Raw genomic sequence first — 19604 nt, 5'->3', positions numbered from 1 at the left:
TGGGGGGATTTGCTGATGTCTCCCTGTGTATAGTTCATGAGTGGTTAGAGAGCATTCATGCAGTTTAGCTGGGTGTGTCTCTGTATGCTGGTGTCTGAATGATAACAGGACCTGGAGGGGTTTGCTGCTTGTCACGAGCAAAGCATTGTGGGAGACAGCCCAGGCTGGAGAGTTAAGGAGGTGCAGTGGTCCCACAGTTCCAGGTTGTACCCCAGGGATCCTATCACAGTGGGGCATATGTGTTTTATCTCACAAGTGAAAAAATCCTGTTGAACTATTAAATGATTGTGTGTACATGTACGATTAACGTGTGTAGCTGAACTTTTCTATACATTATATACTTGCAGGTTAAAATGTGGCTTTATAACATGTAGCAACATGTTTGTTTATTAGTTATGTATGTTTCTACTTTACTGATGTGAATTACTTCTGGCACAGCAGACCCGATATAACTATACAGTACTACTGGCCCCAAAAGGGGGCAGAAAATGAAACAAATAAAAATAAAATCCTGAGATTACATTGAAAGTATTGCCTCCGATACCTTCACCGCTTCATCCTCCCCTGATCCCTCCCACCTCCAATGTCATGTCCACTCCCCTTTGTCTTTGAGATTGCTTTCCACTAGGTGTTTTATCTTGGTGTGGTTTTATGCCTCACTTTTTCCTTCTTCAGGTTTGGGGGGGAGGGAGGGAAGAGAGGAAAGAGCCATGCTGCAGTCATAGGATTTATCTATGCTTCCCTTAAGACCTTATTTTTCATGATAAGATAGTATACATCCTATCATTCTTGCAAAACATTTTCCCTGCTTTCCAAGAAGTCATGTCCACAGTTAATTGAATTGTCCTTTCTCTTTTGTTTTTCTCTTGTTTCCACCCTTCCATAGAATTGCCTCACCCACCTGTTTCATTTGCAAAATGTTAAACTGAATGCAAATTAGGCTGAACAAATGAAACTTTATTAACTTTGTGCACTGCTCTGTCCATGTGACCAAACTGTTTCTCACCTAACTCCCTGCTTCTCCTGTTCTACTGATGTCCCACCAACAACAATCCCTCTAGGGAATATGGGCCCTGTGACTCCATTTCCGCTGATCATGATACCACCACCTACACTGAAATTTCATTCACTTGTTTCCTAAATCCCCTCCTCATTCTTTCTGGCTCCCTGTTTATCTGCACACATTCTGGAGCTTATATCTTTCTCCTATCTGTGCTGTCTTCCAGCTGTGCTCTGTCTTCCTCTCCCTCTATAATAGCTGATGTCCCCAGAGCTCCCGTGATGGTTCCCTGCTGCCGATGCACCCAGCAGGCTTTGTGTGACCTGCCAATTACAGTGGGAGGCAGCTATTCATCAGAATTGTGAGTCAGCGTGGCTCTCATTATCCCCTTTTGTCTGCCCTCTTTCCCCTTTCATTCTGTGCACTCCTCCTCTCTGCTTGCCCCCTCAAAGTAAAAAATACAGACAGATTAAGAAGTCTGCAACTTGCTCTTATGTTGGGTGTACTTTGTCAAGTCACTTGATATGGAGCAATTAAGAGAGTATAAGTATGGAACCTTGCTTTTGTCATTTTTACAGGAAAACCAGGAAAGCAAAACAAAAATAAACCAAAAACGCACTTTAGAAGAAAAAGTTTTGTATATCTTGAATAGTATAATATTTACTGAGTTAAATAATTGCATAAAGTGTGTCTCACACTTAAGATCTTATCTTTGAGTCACGGTAGTTTGAGCATATTGTATCTTTTTGGGACTCATTGTTCAGTGGAAAAAGTTGTTCCTTCCAGGAGGATTAACTAGAAGTTAAGTGTAAGATATGCCTTCCTAAGTGTTAACACATGGAATAACATGAATAGCATGTCAGCAGGATGAAGTCCCAAAAATTGTCACTGAAGGTTCGAAACTGGGGAAATCTAAAGAGCAAGAGGAGAAGCAGTAATGTGTTGTACCATACGCCAGAGAGACCTCTGGAGTCCATTTTTCCTGTGCTGCATCCTACAGATGCAATACTTTTAGTATCTCAATTATTATGCCTAATGATTCTTTCTCCGGACTTTTCTTGTCACTGTCAATTAATTTGAGCTGCCTTTAAATTAATGCGGTCTTGCCTACAAGTGCAGCAATTTTACAGCTAATGTGGAGGCCCTCTCTGAAGTCAACAAAAAAGGTTTTAATTTTGAGGTTTTGAAAAGCTACATTTTATTAAGCCTCTGTGTTTTTTCACTGATTTTAATAGTTAAGCATTAAGTGATCATTTCACGGTGTACCTCTGCTACAGGAGGTTTTCTAATGTTGCAATTTCTAACTAATACATTTTGAGAACGGGTCAGTCTGTTTATAAGTGCCCGCTTCATGATTTCCACGTTTCTTTTCGCTATTATTATTTTGACATTTATATTGCACTGTAATGTGTGCATCTTTGCATTTGGTCAGTGCACCAGATGCAAAACAGAATCCTGGGCTTTAGGTGCTTAACAGTCTAGAATCAGAGCATGCACAATGCTTACTGACTGACTAATGCTGTATATGTCATTACAACAAAGACACATTGTGAGTGCAAAGGTGGGGGCTGCAATTTAATTCTTTTAGGTGTTTTCTGAGTCCCGAACAAACCCGGGGGAAATCTCTCCTTTTCCATCTACCACTACTTTTCCATTTCTCTTCCAACTCTTTTTTCCTTTGAAGATGCTTTTCAGACATTAACACATGGTGGTGAGCTGCACTGTCTCCAAAACAAACGAAAAAGGGTGGGGAAGTGATGAGGGGGAGGAGGAGAGAGAAGAGAAACAGCTGCTCACTTTTAATTTCTGAGGCCAGCCTTGAATTCTGTGGCATTTGCTTAAGCATTGTGGTAAACTAGGAGGCCTGACTGAAATCCTGTGACTCTTTTTTTAGATTGTGTGCAGGGAGGGGAAACCTCTAGAACTGAAACTAGCACTAGACTACATGTCTAAAGATTAGAACATCACTTGCCAAGTAATCTGCTATTAGTGGAAGATTGTCACACCAATAGAAAGTTTTGGAAAAGCAGCCATTCAAAATTTGTTCCTTTCCAGAGTGCCAGTCACCTTTGTACTTACCTTGCTATTTCTGCAAACCACTTCCAATATTAGATATTATAGGCAGCATTCTGATTTTTTTTTTATGGTTAGAACAGATACCTGGGAGGCAGGAGACCAGGGCTCTATTCCTGACATTGCCACTGATTTATTGTGTTACCTTTGGCAAGTCACTTTACCTTCCAATGCTTGTTTTCCCTATCTACGGAATGGGGGCGTTGGTATTTATCCACCTTTAGAAAGTGCTTTGAGGTTCTCATATACATGGCAATGTATGGTGTCATAGTGTTATTATCAATAGTTGTTATTATAGTATTTATTTTTAAAGCTAAAATCTTAGGTGGTTTTGTCAATTTTGATTCTTAAAATGTATGTTTAGAATTTTTTTGATAAATTAAATTGGAGCTGCAGATGAAGAGAAATCATATTCTGAATTTTAAAATTATTCTTCTTTGGGGGGAAAAAAGTAAATAGCACTCCCTCTCAGTGGCTGCCCTACCTTACTGGGACACTGTGTTTCTGTTACATCCAGAACTTTGTCCCTTCCACTCATACTACTGTTGCTAGTCTCTGAATCCACGATTGGTCCACCAGTCTTGTCTTGCCTTCCATTCTTTTTCCTGCCCACGGTTGTATAGGTGAACAAAGTAATTAAAAAATCTGTCACTCTGTAGTACCACTCACTGAAAAGGATGGCAGAAGAGACATACTGGCTTTCAAACATCTATACAACTTAATGGAAAACCCACCATCTCCCATAAACTGCGTCACACAATTCAAAACCTTTTCACTTATCTGCACTATTCTGTAAAATACAACTTTTTAACCTTTTGTTAAGCAACTTCTGTTAGTGAAAGAGACAAGCTTTCAAGCACCACAGAGCTCTTCTTCAGGTTTGGGGAAGGTAATCAGAGTATCAAGGCGGAACAGATTGTTAAGTATAAGGAGTTAATGCATAATACAAGAAGCCATTCACAATGAAGTGGATAATTAAAATCTTTGCAGTCATAGGACAAAGCCAGTGTAGAGAGTGGAGGACATGTCTGATGTGGTCGTTGTAACCCATGTTGCTGAGAGGTGCTGCAGCGTTCTGTACTATTTGGTTTTTTGCAAGTGGTGAAGGCATCATGCTTAGCTATGCTGCATTGCTGTAGTCCTGGCAGGAGGTGACCAAGGCATAAATGAGGGTGATGAGGGAAGAGTAAGTGAGCAAATTACTGTGCAATAAGCAAAGGTCTTGGGACATTATACGTCTAGGTATTGTCAGCTTGTAGTGCTTTGTAGTGGTGTAAACATTTAGTTTGTAAAACCTAGTCCAGACGTTCTCAAGTTTTCATTCGTGTAACATGCAAACCATCCAGTTCTTGATTTGATGTTACCATAACTTAGAACCTTTCATTCTGTTTTTTGTCAAAAAAGAATTACAAATGCTGGATTGTGTAATTTGTTAATATGCTCATGGCAACATTGGTTAATTGCATTCACTGCATATAATGTATTTAATATATTGAAAAGGAAACTGTATACATTCTTAATGAAAACTTTTTGAATTGTATATCTTGTAATTTGATCTGAATTTATTAATATTGCATAGCATCAAATATAGGAGTAATAGTGCTGCAAAATTCTGTATTAATATTTCAGGGCCTGTGAAAATAATAGCACATTGAATCTATGGGAATTTTATGAAGATTAAAGATGGCAGGATGATTTCCATAGTTCATATGGTGCCTTAGGATCCTTTGTGATGAAGGGCACTAACGAGCTATTAAGTATTAAGATTATCAACAATTTTCATATTTCAAACTTAAACACGATATTCATATTCTAATAGCTGCAGCCCATGGGTATCTTTTGAATTTGCACACTGATAGTTCAGCATATATCCATAGTTTGCTTGTTCTACATTTCTTTTATCTTCCACTATTTTATCTTAAGAGCAAATAGCAAATCCTCCCAAATTACCATGTATCTTTTGAAATGCATTTGTGTTTATGATCCCATTTTGCTCCCATTCAAATCAGTGGAAGATTTTTCATTGATTTCAGTTGGAGCCAGATTGGGTCCATAATTTGTAACTTGCTGTTGAACAATTCTGTAACCATATTTTGTGCATGCAAAGAGTTTCTTGTATTGTCATGATTTAATGAAGTAATATTGTACATACTAGTAAGCAGCAACTTTTGGCAAAGAAATAACGTCTGAACCAATGTGTGGAATGAAACATGGTTGGGGCTTTGTTGCACAACCCTTGATCATGTTGGTGACTATTTACCCACACAAATATACTGACGTCAATGGGAATACTCGAGTTGAGTAAGTGCTCGCAGCACGGGTTGTGCAACTTAGTCTTATTTGTAATGTAAAAGTAAGCTTAACACAGTATTTAATTGTCACTTTAAATCACCATTCACTTTAGCAGAGTGTTTATTGAAATCTCTTAAATTATGCTGCTCTTTTTAGGCCATATTTTAGATGGAGATATCATTACATCCATCACCACAGAATTGAGCAGTATTAGTATCTTTAAAGCGTCCTCTCTCACTCTATTCACTTGCACATCTGAAGACTGAGATGTTGGAAAAAAAAACACTGCTTTTCATTTATCTTGTTTTAAATAAATTGGAATTTCTAACTTTTTTCTGACACTTTGATGGAGTCAGCACCTAATTTTCAACACTTAATTAGTGTGAAAGTGGGAATTTCGCCCCTCCCCCCAAGAATTTGACTGGTAAATTTTATTTTTAATGTCCGTCAAGAACTGCATTAGATCTGAAGAGAGTGACATACAGTATCTATATTTTACAGCAGTATTGAGACAAAATAGCGAGAGTAGTTTTCATAGCAGTGAATGTGCTATTAACTTCTCTGACATGAGCAACTTTAATGTTTAGGAGTCAGATGTAGCAAAAAATGCAGTACATCTAGGGTCCATGATATACAAGTCAATTTTTGAGAACTTATATTGTGTGGGACTACGAGGGTGTGACCGCCCCAAAGTGCTATGCTGTAACACCTCTGTGTGGACACTGCAGGCATAAACTTAAAGATCCCAAGTTTCAGCTAGTGTAGTCCTCTTGAACAGCTTTGAAGAGAACTACAGGAGTGCAAAATTGGGACCTTTAAGTTTAAGCCTTCAGTGTGCACATAGAGAAGTTACAGTGCAGTACTCTGGTCCGCACTGCTGTTCACACCCCCTTAGTCTGAACTGCAAGACCAAACTCGTCAGAATCTACTATGTGATAATAAATGTGAGTGATCAGGCCTTGTGTTTTATAAATCTCATCTGAATTATGCCATCACAAGTAATAAAGCACCCCTTTAAATTAAGGAAATTCAGCTTAAGGAATTCAATCTATTTAGTCTCTTGAAGAGCATGTCAAGAGGTTATTTGTGTACAGGCTATAGGTACCTTTATAAGTCTTGAATTCAAGATTGGATGTCTTTCAAAAGATATACGCTGGGTCAAACACAATTTACTGGGCTCAATGCACAAATTACCGGATAAAGTTCTGTGGCCTGTGTTAGGCAGGTCAGTCAACGCAGAGACTACCTTTAGAACTCTTTGCCAGACGATGTTGTGAAGGCCAAGACTATAACAGGGTTCAAAAAAGAATTAGATAAATTCATGGAGGACAGTGTACATCAATGGCTATTAGCCAAGAGGGGCAGGGATGGTGTCTCTAGCCTCTGTTTGCCGGAAGCTGGGATGGGCAACGGGGGATGGATTGCTTGATGATTACCTTTCTGTTAATTCCCTCAGAAGCTCCTGGCATTGGCCACTGTCAGAAGACACAGTATTGGGCTAGATGGACCTTAGGTCTGACCCGTATGGCTGTTCTTATGTTTTTATCAGACAAAATAATCACAATTATGCCTACCTTTTGGCTTTAAAAGCTATGAATTTATCAATACCAGGCCTGGGTGTTCGTTCAGGTCAAAGTCAGATGGAAGAGTGCCACCTCCGAAAGCATCAGTACACGTTCCTGTTGGGACCTGGGGTTTTCCTTTGAGATCTCCCATTCAAGTACTAAACAGGATTGTTCCTGACAATCTTAAAAGATCTGAGAAAGTCACAGCTCAAGATATTTAGGACTATATTACTTTATATCTCATAAAGAGCTAACGAAAAGCTATGATTTTTAGTTTAACCTCAATTACAAATAAAATGACACGTAATTAGAGAAGTATAGTTTGTATTAGAAGAGCTACGTTTTCACGTACCAGATCAAACATGAGGAAGTCATGTTAGGTTTCTTACTAATGGAACTTCCTAATGACAGGTTTCCGTGTTTTTATATCTTCTCTTTTCTTAGTGCACTTTTCCTTTATTTTTCTCTGAAAATGTACACTGAAAGTTGGAAACAATTACAATGAAATGTAGAGCTATGGTATGCTGCTGTAAATGGGCACCCGATAACACCAAAGTGGAGAAAACACAGGTGCACAGTCTCATTGCTATGCAATAGATTATTTTGCATCAATGTTCTGTGTTAATCATTACGTCAGAGGATTGTATCATGATTATGATTTTCTGTGTGCTCCAGGTAAACTGTCTGAGCATGCAACTGTTTGGCTGATTTGTTTGCTCCTTTCATAAGTAAATACCTCTGTATCCAGCTTGTTCATCAGGCAAACTTTTAGCTTCTGGCTAATGTAACTAGAATTCTAATCATGAATATAAAAAATTAGTGTAGTACTTGATTATAGATAATGAGACTAATATTGAGACCGGTGAGATTATTCAAATATATAAACGTTATAGGATCAGGTCCTGTATTGTAGAAAATGTTGTTTGTATACTAAATTGTATTACTGTAGACACCCAAAGGCAGGGTTAAGGTTGCATCCTTATCTTTGGCATTTCTTGACATTTGAGTAATTAATTTTGCAACCTGATTTATGTGTTTGTTTATTTTATGAAATTTACTTAGTTTTGGATGAGTTACATAATGTATAATCAGATACGGCTTCAGCACGTGTTGATATTAATTTAGACTGTTAGCACAGAGCACGTTGGGTGAAAACCTGGGCAATAGGAAATATTTTCATGAATCTACACAAGAGAAGGAAAAAAGGGCAAATGATTTTAAACTGTAGTGAAATATTCATTATATATTTGTTATTAATTCTGCTACTTGTAGAAATGTTGAAACTTCATTACAAATGTTGGTAATCACCTTTAGCATGAATTCTGAGTGAATATTTAGTTTATTCTTCAGGCAAATTTTTGAGATTACTTTGATTAAAATCTGAAGCTGTTAGTGTGTCTGCATTCATTCCATGAGCTTCTTGCATACTAAATACCCAGTCTTCTGTCCCAGCATGCACTTGGGTGGAGACTAAAACTTATTATGCATTCTTTAAAGTTATTCCAGAGTTCTAGTTAGAAATGTAGTGGACCTGTTCTCAGGGCATAACAGTAATGGTCACAATTTTATCAAATACCTGTACATTAACTGATGGATAATGTTGTATAATAACAGTATACATGTACTGCAGTGTTGCATAATATATAGATTTTCAATTCAGTATTAATATTTATGTTTTTATTGAAAACTGAATGCTAAAATCATGGGGGGTTATTCACCCATTCAAGTGTGTAAGTCTTAAGCTAAGAGAACAGATCTTTGTTACCCTAGTTAATAAAAACTAAATTTGATAAGGATTCAATAGATGGTGTTCTTCCATATACTAGGTAGTACTGAATCAGGGCTCTGCCCTGGAGTTATTGGAGCATTAGAGTATAATATTTTGGATGACATATCAGACAGAGGGCATAACCAATTCTAGGATTAGATTCTGTAAGAAACTGAGCAGTTTCTGGAGGTGTTCAGTGCACTTTATTTTTGTTGAAGTCAATAGGAGTTGAGGGTGCTCAGCACCTCACGTTGTTGCTCAGACTGTGGGATCAAGCCCCCCCCCCCCCCCCCCCGTAGTCATTAAAGTTTCTTGAGGCACTTTTCACAAGAGTAAGGGGCTTGAACCATGGTATCCTGGCAGGGGTGAAAGTAAATCTAGGGACTTACTGGGGCTAGGCTGGGGCCAGCTCTGGCCCCCGGAAGGGGCGGGGCCTCGGGGGGAAGGGGCGGGGCTGGGGAAGGTCCGAGCCAGCCCCGGCCCACCCTGTACCGGCAAGTGCTTCCTTCCCCCTCCCTGGGGTAACAGCAGCAGCCGGGGGCTCTGGCAGCGGTTTAAAGGGCCCCGGGCGGTAGCGGCAGCCAGAGCCCTGGGTCCTTTAAATCATCCCCGGAACCCCGCCACCACTTCCCCAGGGCTCTGGGAGCAGGGCTCCGGGGATGGGGCTCCAGCCACCACTAACACCCTGAGCCCTTTAAATCGCTGCCCTGCTGCCGCTCCCCCAGGGCTCTGGCAGCAATTTAAAGGGCCAGAGGCACCAGCCACTGCTGGGAGCCGCAGGCCCTTTAAATTGCACCTGAGGAAGCCAGTCCACCCCGGTACAGCGCACTGGCTCTTGCCGGTACGCCGTACCGGGGCGTACTGGCTTACTTTCACCTCTGTATCTTGGCTAAATTCCAGTATGATTACGAGTGCTCTACCTGCCTAAATTTCTTTGTTGCTTTAATTGGATAAGGTATTCTTCATTTTCTCTCTCTCAAACTGTTGTGTAGTGCTGCTGGAAGCCTTATATTAATTACCATATTCCACTTCTGAGATGGCATTTTGGTGGTGGACGAAATGAAGCATTCCCTATATGTACACAGTTTACAATACCATATAGTGTAATGACCTGACCCTGTTCAACAATGGTGTGTCTCTGGGTCACCTAGTACAACCCTTTAACCCCTCCAAAGCTTCCCCTGACGACACTTGCCTGTGAATAATGGGCCATTCTGGCTGCTGTTTCTAAGTCTATTTTGAAGGCCCTGAAGATCTCTTCAAAAACTACTGATTAATGATGCCTCCAACTTTTGGGTTTCAAAAACCACTAAACTTTTGGTTAACCAGAATAAACATAACAATAGCATTCAATATCCCTCCTATTTCTTATTCCCAAAGGGAAAGCCTAATCCAGCAGTGCTTCCTTTCCTGACCATAGTCTAGCTCTCCCCTTTCCCTGATCCTGCTCACTCGCTCCCTCCCTCTGGAGACAACCAGCAACTCTTCCAGTTCAACCCCCCGAAACTTCCGAACAAGCAGGATGGGCGGAGCTTCTGTCCAGGTGTCTAAGCCTCTGTATCTCCCAGCAGCATATGTTTTGTTGATTTCTGTCCAACAATATTTCCCTTCACAAAACTTCACTTAACATTTATCATACAATTTCAATTTAACATAGTCCCGTCTCCGCATCTAGATTAAATATTTTAAAATGTGCAACAGATATACAAATATATTTGTAAACCATATCAGGTGTGTAAAACACCTACTTTTTTTGAACTCTAAAGACAATTTTAGATTTTACCTTTTTATCTTTAGATACTTTTTCACTGTTGTATTTTTTATGTGCACTATAATATCTTTATCTAAAGCTGCTATAATACTTGTAATTGTTTTTAATACAGAAATGACTTGGTTTGCTGGTCAGTGTACAAAGGAATAATTTATGATTTCTCTTTTCCTATCAATTAAGGCTTGGGGTAATAGTGGAGGGTTGGATAGGAAGAAGGAAAAGAGGTAGCCTGAATGCTAGTTAAACTAAAGAAGAGATCCAACCATTCTGATTGCTAGCAATTGACAACTACACTTTTTGCCAAACCAGTGTAATCTTAGGTATTGTGCAGTTTGGGCACTTGGTTGCATTACATTCCTGTATACTTAAATGGATTAAGATAAAAAGTCTGACTTTAAAAGAATATTCCAAAACTGACTATGTCTGTGGTTTTGAATCCTGATGTTTTGAACAAAGAAGGGATTGATTTAATGGGATTAGTGTTTAATCCAAGTGAAGCAGTGTACACACAAGCCCCAAATGCCTTCAAGAATGAGTACAAATAACAGTTATAAGGTTCTGTAGTGAGACACTCTGAGGTGATTTTTGTGTTGGGTGGGCATGGGACAGGACTATTTAAATTATTCAGGAAGGAAGATAGGAGCAAAAATGCATTGACATTTCCTTGCTGGATTAATTTGAGAATTTTTCATGTCAAAGATCTCACTGTGCCGACTATGACACTCCAGTTCAAATGCTTATTTATAGGAAGTGCTGTTACACATCTCTGTTCATCATTTTTCGGGTCCAAATGAAAGGATTTATTTTAACATTACAAAATTTTTACCTTTATTGGAGGTAAGGTTGTTTTCTAATCTGTAGTCTGTCATAATGTGTTTTTGCTAAAGTTTATGCTTGGTACAAAATATCTGTCTTAATTGTGTGGAGAAGTGATGAATTTGCCCTTGTCAAATATTTTGCAGTGGTCCATCAGAGTTAGAGCAAAACCAGCTTTTTTTTTAAACTTCCGTTACCAAAGAAGTTGTAATATTTGAAGCTGTTTTTCCCCATCATTGTTGGTCTATACTTTAAAATCTGCTTAATTTCTTAAAAAGAAAAGGTGCCACAAGTACTCCTTTTCTTTTTGCGAATACAGACTAACATGGCTGCTACTCTGAAACCTGTCTTAATTTCTTAGTGGTCTTTCTTGCAATGGTTATTAAAGCGATTGGCCGTGTCTAGACCAACATGATATTCCACTGAGGGCGTTGCAGAAGAACTTTGAGGGATAGCAGTGACTGGAGTATGTCCAAACAGGTTTGTAGAAAAATTGTGAGACAGGTCCAGCCCCCGCCCCACCCCATGACAAGACTGTCTTAAAAATCACAAGATTTTAAAAATAGAATTTGGGTTGTTTTTATTGATTTGCTGGTGCTTGAACCTTTAGGTTTCATGTTTTCAAATTTTTCTCAACAGCCAGGGGGCTAGAAACTTTTTTTTAAATGAAAGATGAGATTCTCACATAGTCACATGAATGGCTGCTTTAGTTGGCACCTTTTGTACAACACCAAGTAAGCAAGATTTGTGATAAAACTGTAAGAGCCGGCAAGGTTGTGACTTACTCTTGGTGCCAAACACAACGGATTTTTAAAGTGTAGCTACAGGGCCCAATTCTTCCACCTATTCATCGTGGAAGTGAGTAGTACTTTACACCAGTACTTCGCAAGCTATCTGATGTGGGGGACCGGAATTTTTTTTTTCCAATGTGCGCGCAGACTGGCAGCCGATGGCTCGCAGACTGGCACCGGTCCGCGGACCACCACTTCAAGTAGCACTGCTTTACACTGAGTTCAATGAGGCTACTCCCAGAACAAAGTGATACACAGCATGTGTAAGAGTCCCAGAATTGGGCTGTTAATGAAAACAAAATGTCTAAAGAACTTATATTTTTTATATGGCTTACAAAACATATACCTTTAATAGCAGAAACATAATTTTGGTATTTTTTTGTTTCATTGTAAATTCCAAATGAAGGAGGGATTTTTATTTTTTGGGGGGGTGCAGGAATGAAAGATTTCATTCTCTTTGTAAATCCGAACTCCCCTCCACTCCTATTTGAACGAAATCTCTTTTCATACTCAGTTGCCACTGCGTTTTTCAAGTTTTTAAAGCATCGACTTTCTAAAGGATATACCTTATCATACTTGCTGAATACATAACGGTCTTTTAAGTTAGTGATAGTGTTTTGCACTGGACAAACTAAAATGTTCATACAGACTAATTTTCCAAGGAATATTTTGCAGGCATCTTGAAGGGACTGCTGTATATAAGACTATGACAGTATTTAGAGATCCTGTCTCTCCTAAATCCTACCATAGAAATTATGAGTATTGTGTTTATCAACTGGGAGAGTGCCCATATATTTGTTGCATTAGTCTTCCTATTCTGTAAGCTTTGTCTTCTGGCTTCGCTTTATTTTTTATTTTCTGGTCACTGGATTGAAGTGGAAATATGTGCATTTCATTTGAAACATTTTGTTTTGACTTCAGGCATCTCAAAAACTCTTTGCACTGATACCGTCTACTTCTAACAGTGAAATATTGGTCTTGGTTGTATTTACAGGTTCATTATTGCATATGAAAATGTTAACTCAAGATCCTTTCTGTGACTGTGTGATTTTTCAGGTGGAACTTAGAAGTTCATGTTGCATTTTTTAAAAAAAGTATAAAGATAGCTCCAGTGTTATGGCCAACATTCCTCTCTCAGTAAGAGTTTCCTAGCTTGTGAGTGAACTATTGCTGAGCTCACTGTGACTGAAGCATTTGCTCACAGTCGTAACAAATTTTATTAATTATTTAAACTCTGTGAGGGACTGCCGTTTTGAAAAGGGTTATAGTGAACAGGAGACTTATTTGAGTTGCAGTGAAACTGATTCTGTGTATATATTCCACTTGTGTAGTACTCCCAGTTGCTACAAGAAGTCCACTTTGTTTTTCTTGTACAGGCTTTATTATCTTTCTCATCAAAGCCAATAGCATGTACTCTGTTATGGATTTGCTGTTTGATTTAGTGAAGCTCTTGATTATTTACTAACACTGGATAGTAGAAGAAGCAGAATCCGGTTTTGAGCGGTGAGTTCAAAAATCCATTTTGGTGTTCGCTTTGTAGTCACTGCAAATGAAAAGTGGGAGCAAATAAAATGTTCGAGATTTCATGTGGACAAGTGAAGGTTGTCAGACTCTAGAACTGTCAGTCTTTTGCAAACCAAACCTTTCACCAATACTACAATTCATACCATGCTTTCTTTTTTTTTTAAAAAGGAGAGAGTAGTACATCTACTAGCAACAGAATCCAAGTTCTAGTTATGCCGTTGGCCCCAGTGTTCTAGTTCCACTAGAATGATGGAATCAGAAATAATGGATAATATTAATGCTTAGCTGTTACAGTATGTACTTTCAGTGCTATTCATCTTTAAAGTGCTTTAGAAAAGTTAGTGAATTAATCACCACAATAACTTTTTAAGATTTCTCTCTGTTTCTCAGATGAGGAAACTGAAGTTCTGCACTTTAAGTGACAGACCTAAGGCCAAAGAAAAAAAAATTGCAGAGCCAGACTTAGCACTCAGATTCTTGGCTCCAACTTTAGTGCTTAGAAAACTAAACTATGTCATTACATAGTAATATTAGAAAAACATGTACGTTCAGATTTTCTATAATTAGTTAAAAAAGTAGACAGGAAGAAGAAGAGGAAAGACTCCATCCCTAATTCTGCCTTGGTATAAAGACAAATGTAATGTTAAATTTAGTGGTTTATGTTGCCTTATGCCAAGAATAAAAATGTTGCCCCTTTGCCTGCTCCATTCAAGGCCAGGAAGTTTAATTAAAAAAAAAATCTGTCCTTATAGACTGTGTAGGCGTTGGTGGCAGATTAGGGAACAGATCATACCTCGACTGTACACTTGAATGCACTGGACACAGTATCCAAATGTTTATAGTCACTGTATGAATAGGCCACAGCTAACACCCTAACCAAGTCAAATCAAAATGGAAAAATATTAGGAAAAATCATCTTTGTATCCCTTTTCTTTCCCTCTTGCCTGATGGATATTGCCTGAATGCTACTGGATAAACCAGTTCCAACATAGGTTATCCCTCCTCAGTGATAAATACCAGTGTTGTGGATCAGGGCATTGTCTTTGTAAAAACTATGCTGTTTCCTCTCTCCCTTCTTCGTTTTACAGGGTTCCAAAAATGTTAGTCTCTTCCTGACCATAGAATAAGCAAGCTAGCCTGAATGACACAGAGAGCACAACAGTGTGTAAAACTCACGCGAAAGTTGTCATTTATACAACAGTGATGTAGAGATGTGTGTTCAGTGACTATCAGGACAGCAATAGCCAGGGGGAAAAAAAAGTCCTTCTGGTTAGTCCCGCATATGAATTAACTTTATGAACTGGATGCTTGGCCTAAGGGAACATTTCTAAGTGAGCTCCACAAAGAGAACCTAAACAAATGTGCTGGTCAGGAAGTTAGTAGCTGCTGACCTAGCAGAAGCAGAGGGTAGACCCTGCACAATTTCTCTGCTTACAGTTTGTTCTGAGGGAAATGAAGAAAGGAAGTGCTTATCTGATACGCGGGTCCTTTTTGTGTTTTAGTTTCATTATAATCGTTGTTTAATCACAAAACCAGAACAAATAGTTAACATGTATGTAACAGGGGATTAGCAGGTTGCAGCAAGGGATGTCAACACCAAAATATAGGGTTATCACCTAAAAAAGAGGAAAAATGGGAGTTGGAAGATGCATTGTGGTGGGTTTTTTTTTAAACAGGATATGTATGAATCAGCAAGGCAAAGTCTAATGCATAAAGGGAACCATTGACTGGTCAACTGAGATGCAAGTTTTCCTTTTAATTCTCAGAAGAATCAATTGTTCCAAACCTTTCTGTGTGCTCTGGCTTTGTGTATAGTAAGCTAGTGGCCCAAGTTCAGGTCTCCTGAGTGATAGTCCCTCTTGATACTATCCCTGCACTGTCGGAGGATAGAATTGTTTTCAGGAAATGAGAATGCTCATTATTTTCTGCCAGAAGAACCAATGTAGGTCCTTGGAGGAAACTGGTCTGTGAAACTTTGTGAGCTCATCAAATAGAAATAAAGTTCTGGAGATATGACTTCTGTAAAATGCTGTTTACATAGTTTTAAAATGTTCAGCACCAGAATTGCTAACAACATGGGTGAAATCCTGGCTCCACTGAAGTCAGTGAGATCTAAGATTTCATTCATGGTATCTTCCAAAAGATCTGCAAGTGTAAATTCTAATTCATATAGGTGAATTAAGTTCATTTAATTTACATATGCTGTAGGTTTGGGTGGAGGTGGAGAGAAATAGAAAAAAAATATTTTTAATGTAAAAATACATATTTTTAATTTTACAGAAAAGGATATTTTAAGAGCACTGATAATTAAGGCTTTGACACATTTAAAGAGAGGTTTATTGCAAAAATTGTCTTATCCTTTTCTTCCTTCTCATTCTGTTTTTTTATTGAATAAATTAAATGCTCTGTAAAAAATGTCAGATTTGTATGAAAAATTTCTGGCACATGCATCTTGGTATGAACTTTATAGTCCTTTATGTTAAATTTTTATTAATTGACTATTGTCTTTTTAATTCTGCAATATGATTCCCTAGCACTGAGGGATCAACAAGAGAGTGGTGTAGCTAATTTAATACCTATAAATTCCTGTGACATGGAAAGCCCCATATATACCACAGAATAGCTCTGTTTAAATGCAGTAAACTTTTTTGTGACCAAACTGTATTATAACACTTTTATTGTCTTCGTGTACAGAAGAAAAATAAATTTTATAGCCACATTAAGTGAACAGTGTTTAAAATCTGTAAGGTTAAAACATGGTTTCTTAATGTGGCTATAACATTTCTTTTTCTATAGAGAAGGCTAAAGATTAGAACCTCGGTAAAATACCTGCTTTATGTTGCAAAGAAAATTAGTTCAAATTATTATTTTGTAATTAATCTTGCCATTTCTTTTCACCTCTGCAATTATAGAATAGAATTTAGAACCTATTTATTCTATTTTAATTGTCTGACACACACACAAAGCCAAGTGTGGACACATACATCTTAGCCAAATGCAAGTGTGCTCCTCTTGGATTACTGCTGGAATTCTCCTATTGACCGAAAGACTCACATGTCCCCATGAGGTTAAAACAGAAGCCTCTGCGCAGGGTAGCTGAAGTTGCAAGACATTTGGGACAAAATTATTTTTGAAGTTATAGTTAAATGTATGGAATGTAGATGTAAGCTCTTAGTTCCTGTGGACATTCTACTGAATGATGGCAAGTGTTAATATGGGACTTGATCCTATAAAAGTTTAAAGCACACGTTCCTTTCCTTGGAAGGCAAGGAATAAGGACTATGCTCACAAGTAAGGTCCTACTTGAATTGCAGGGTGATTGTCAAAAAAAAGTGTGGCTGGGTTGCGGGCAAGCCATGGAAAATTGCAGACCAGTAATAATGGTCCTTATTATTTGCGGTACTAAAGTCCATTATTCCTTTTCTGCGATTTTCTGCTGTCAGCCGCGTGGGGCTGAGAGCGGAGGCTCCCACTATCAGACCTGTGGTGGAAACTGAATATTGGGGAATCTGCAGTTTCCGCAGTATCTCAAGTTAAGTAATGATTTACAAGATTGGGCCATAATTCATAATTTTTTAACATTATGTTTCAATGTAAATTTAAGAATTAGCTGACTAGTTCAGATAAATGAGAGGAGACATGAACTTTCATTTAAAATTCAAACCAAACCTTGTAGGAGTAAATTTTTTTTATGCTTTACATGCCTCCCGATTCCTAGTTTTGGCCAGAAGCAGGAGTGCTAAAAAATGCTATTTTTTCTGTCCTTGCAATCTGCATAGAACCTGGAACATAGCAGGCATTTCTGTACTAATGAGTTATCAGCCATATTTTTAGACCGGAGAGCTTTGGCTAAGTTAAACAACTTTCTGATGCTTAACTGAACTGAATCTCCAAAATGTTTGTTATACATCATTACTGTAAACATATTATCCTATTAAAACATATTGTCCCATAAGAATACCAGTATTTTAGATACCAAAATATTATTGTGTATTTCTTTGTGCAGCCGGTTACAAAAATTATATATAGGTAACCAAATCTAATTCTTCAGGATGTAGATGATGATCTACATCGGCTGAGAGTTTTTAATCCGTACAGAGCATGCACGTCTGGATTGTGGTCGATGCATTATGGTACACATTTAAAATATGGTTGCCTAAGGTTAGGCATCCAAAGAAGTAACCTGAATTTCAGAGTAGCTGTGCAGCTGCTGCTCTCATTGACTTAAATGAGAGTTCCAACTGCTTGTCCCAAACGAAAATCAAGCACCCTGCTATGTGGTCTAACTTAAATTGTGCAAGCATGGTCAGTTGGTATTTTGAAACTATTATCTGCTGCATCAAGTACTGATTGCTGCTGGAGGCAATGTACCCGGATTAGGTGGACTGAGATTCTTCACTAATTTGGTACTAATGGTATGATCTGTGGTCAGTTTGGTACTAGTGGTCTGGTGTGGCTGATCTAGTGTTGCAGCTCCAACATTCAGTGTTAATGAATCTGGATAGTACAAAATTATGTCAGTGCTGTGTTTGTTTTTGTATTTTGATATTACTTGTCAAATATTTTCATTCTGAAAGACACTAGCTATAATATTTTTAAAATTACTATAGAATATTATTACAATTTATAATCTCAGTGGCTGAAGGGGTTTTTCAGTGTATTCTAACACTGTACTAAGCAAGAAATATGAAAAGAAGCATCAGTGTTTCGGTATTGTGTCGGAATTCTCAAAACAAACTTAACACGGTTTGGGGAGAGTTTCAGGTTTGTCTAATGCTGATCTGCTTTTTCATTACTTGTGCTAACTCTGTCGTTAATTCACAGCTTCACTGACAATATGTTTATGTACACACAACTCTGGAGGAGAAGAGGTAGTTAAGGAGTTACTGCAATTGTTACTTCAGTCCCCAGCAGAACTAATTAACACTTCTGCATTCAGTATACCTTCTGTTTGCGAAAACATGTATCTCTCTCAAGGCAGTTAGAGTTGTTTCCTATTCTCCCTTGAAAAATTTTAGCTTCATTTCACTTGCACACCCCTGAAGTGAGTAGTTACATTAAGTGGACTTTTGAATGGTACAGTAGGTTTGTGATATCAGGAATTTCCCATATCATAGAATTTCTGATTTGGCCTTTTGGTTGTCCTGCATTTTCTAAAATACGTATCACTGGTTTCCTGTTGTTAGATATTGTAAAGAAATATACCCTTAAGTGTAATCTTAGCATGATAACGGAATTTCTAAAATAATGGTTGCTTCTTGATTTGAATATTGCTTCTGCTTCTGAAGCTATATCTGCAACTTTTTTCCTTTTTAAGTTCCCACCTAATTTTGATGTTACATGTTATTGTAGTTATTGCTCTTGTTGCTGTTTAAGTGATGAAACTGAGTTTGGCACTGTATATGAGACATGTTTACCCCGGCTACCTTCCTGCATCCAACCCCACATCTCAGCCTCTCTCTCCAATTATATCGTCCTGAATGTCTCACTGTTAGCTTACGTTCAGCCTGGCCAAAACTGAACTCTTGATTTGTCATTCAAAACCACCCCTACTTTCGCTTTCTGTGTTACTGATGACACTGTCACCAGCCATCGTGTCATTCAGGCTTGTAACCCAATGGTGATCTTTGACTCCTCACTCTTCTTCACCCTATCCCCTCTGGCCGTGTCCAAAGGTTGCTGGTTGTTCCTCTGTAACGTCTCTAAAATCTCTGTCCTTGCTTCAAAAAATCCCCATTTAGGCCTTTACACCCCACCTACTGCAGTTTCCTCCTCTCACATCCCCTCTCTCCAATCTAACAAAATGCATCTGCTAAAATCCTCATTCTTAGATCGTGCTGCCCCTGAAATTGCTCCACTGTCTCCCCATTTTCATTCAAACCTGCCTACATGTCTCCTATCACTGCACCGGCGATTCCAGCCTTGATTTCCTGCCTATACTTTTCTCCCACAACCCCGTAACAGCCTTTGTGTGTTCTTCCATGCATCTCCTTATAGTGGAAAT

The 19604-nt window shown here is 38.5% G+C and overlaps 1 protein-coding gene across 2 annotated transcripts in view; it reads left to right on the top strand.

Moving 5' to 3' along the window:
* The window catches only part of PDE10A (phosphodiesterase 10A), a 337153-nt gene that overhangs the window by 100027 nt on the left and 217522 nt on the right, over positions 1-19604 (top strand). The gene's annotated exons all lie outside the window — the stretch shown is intronic.

This window comes from Lepidochelys olivacea, assembly GCF_965140295.1.
Source record: "Lepidochelys olivacea isolate rLepOli2 genome assembly, chromosome: 3".
Classification (NCBI taxonomy): Eukaryota; Metazoa; Chordata; order Testudines; family Cheloniidae; genus Lepidochelys; species Lepidochelys olivacea.
Note: the sequence above shows the minus strand (reverse complement) of the source record. Positions and strands in the feature narration are given on the sequence as shown.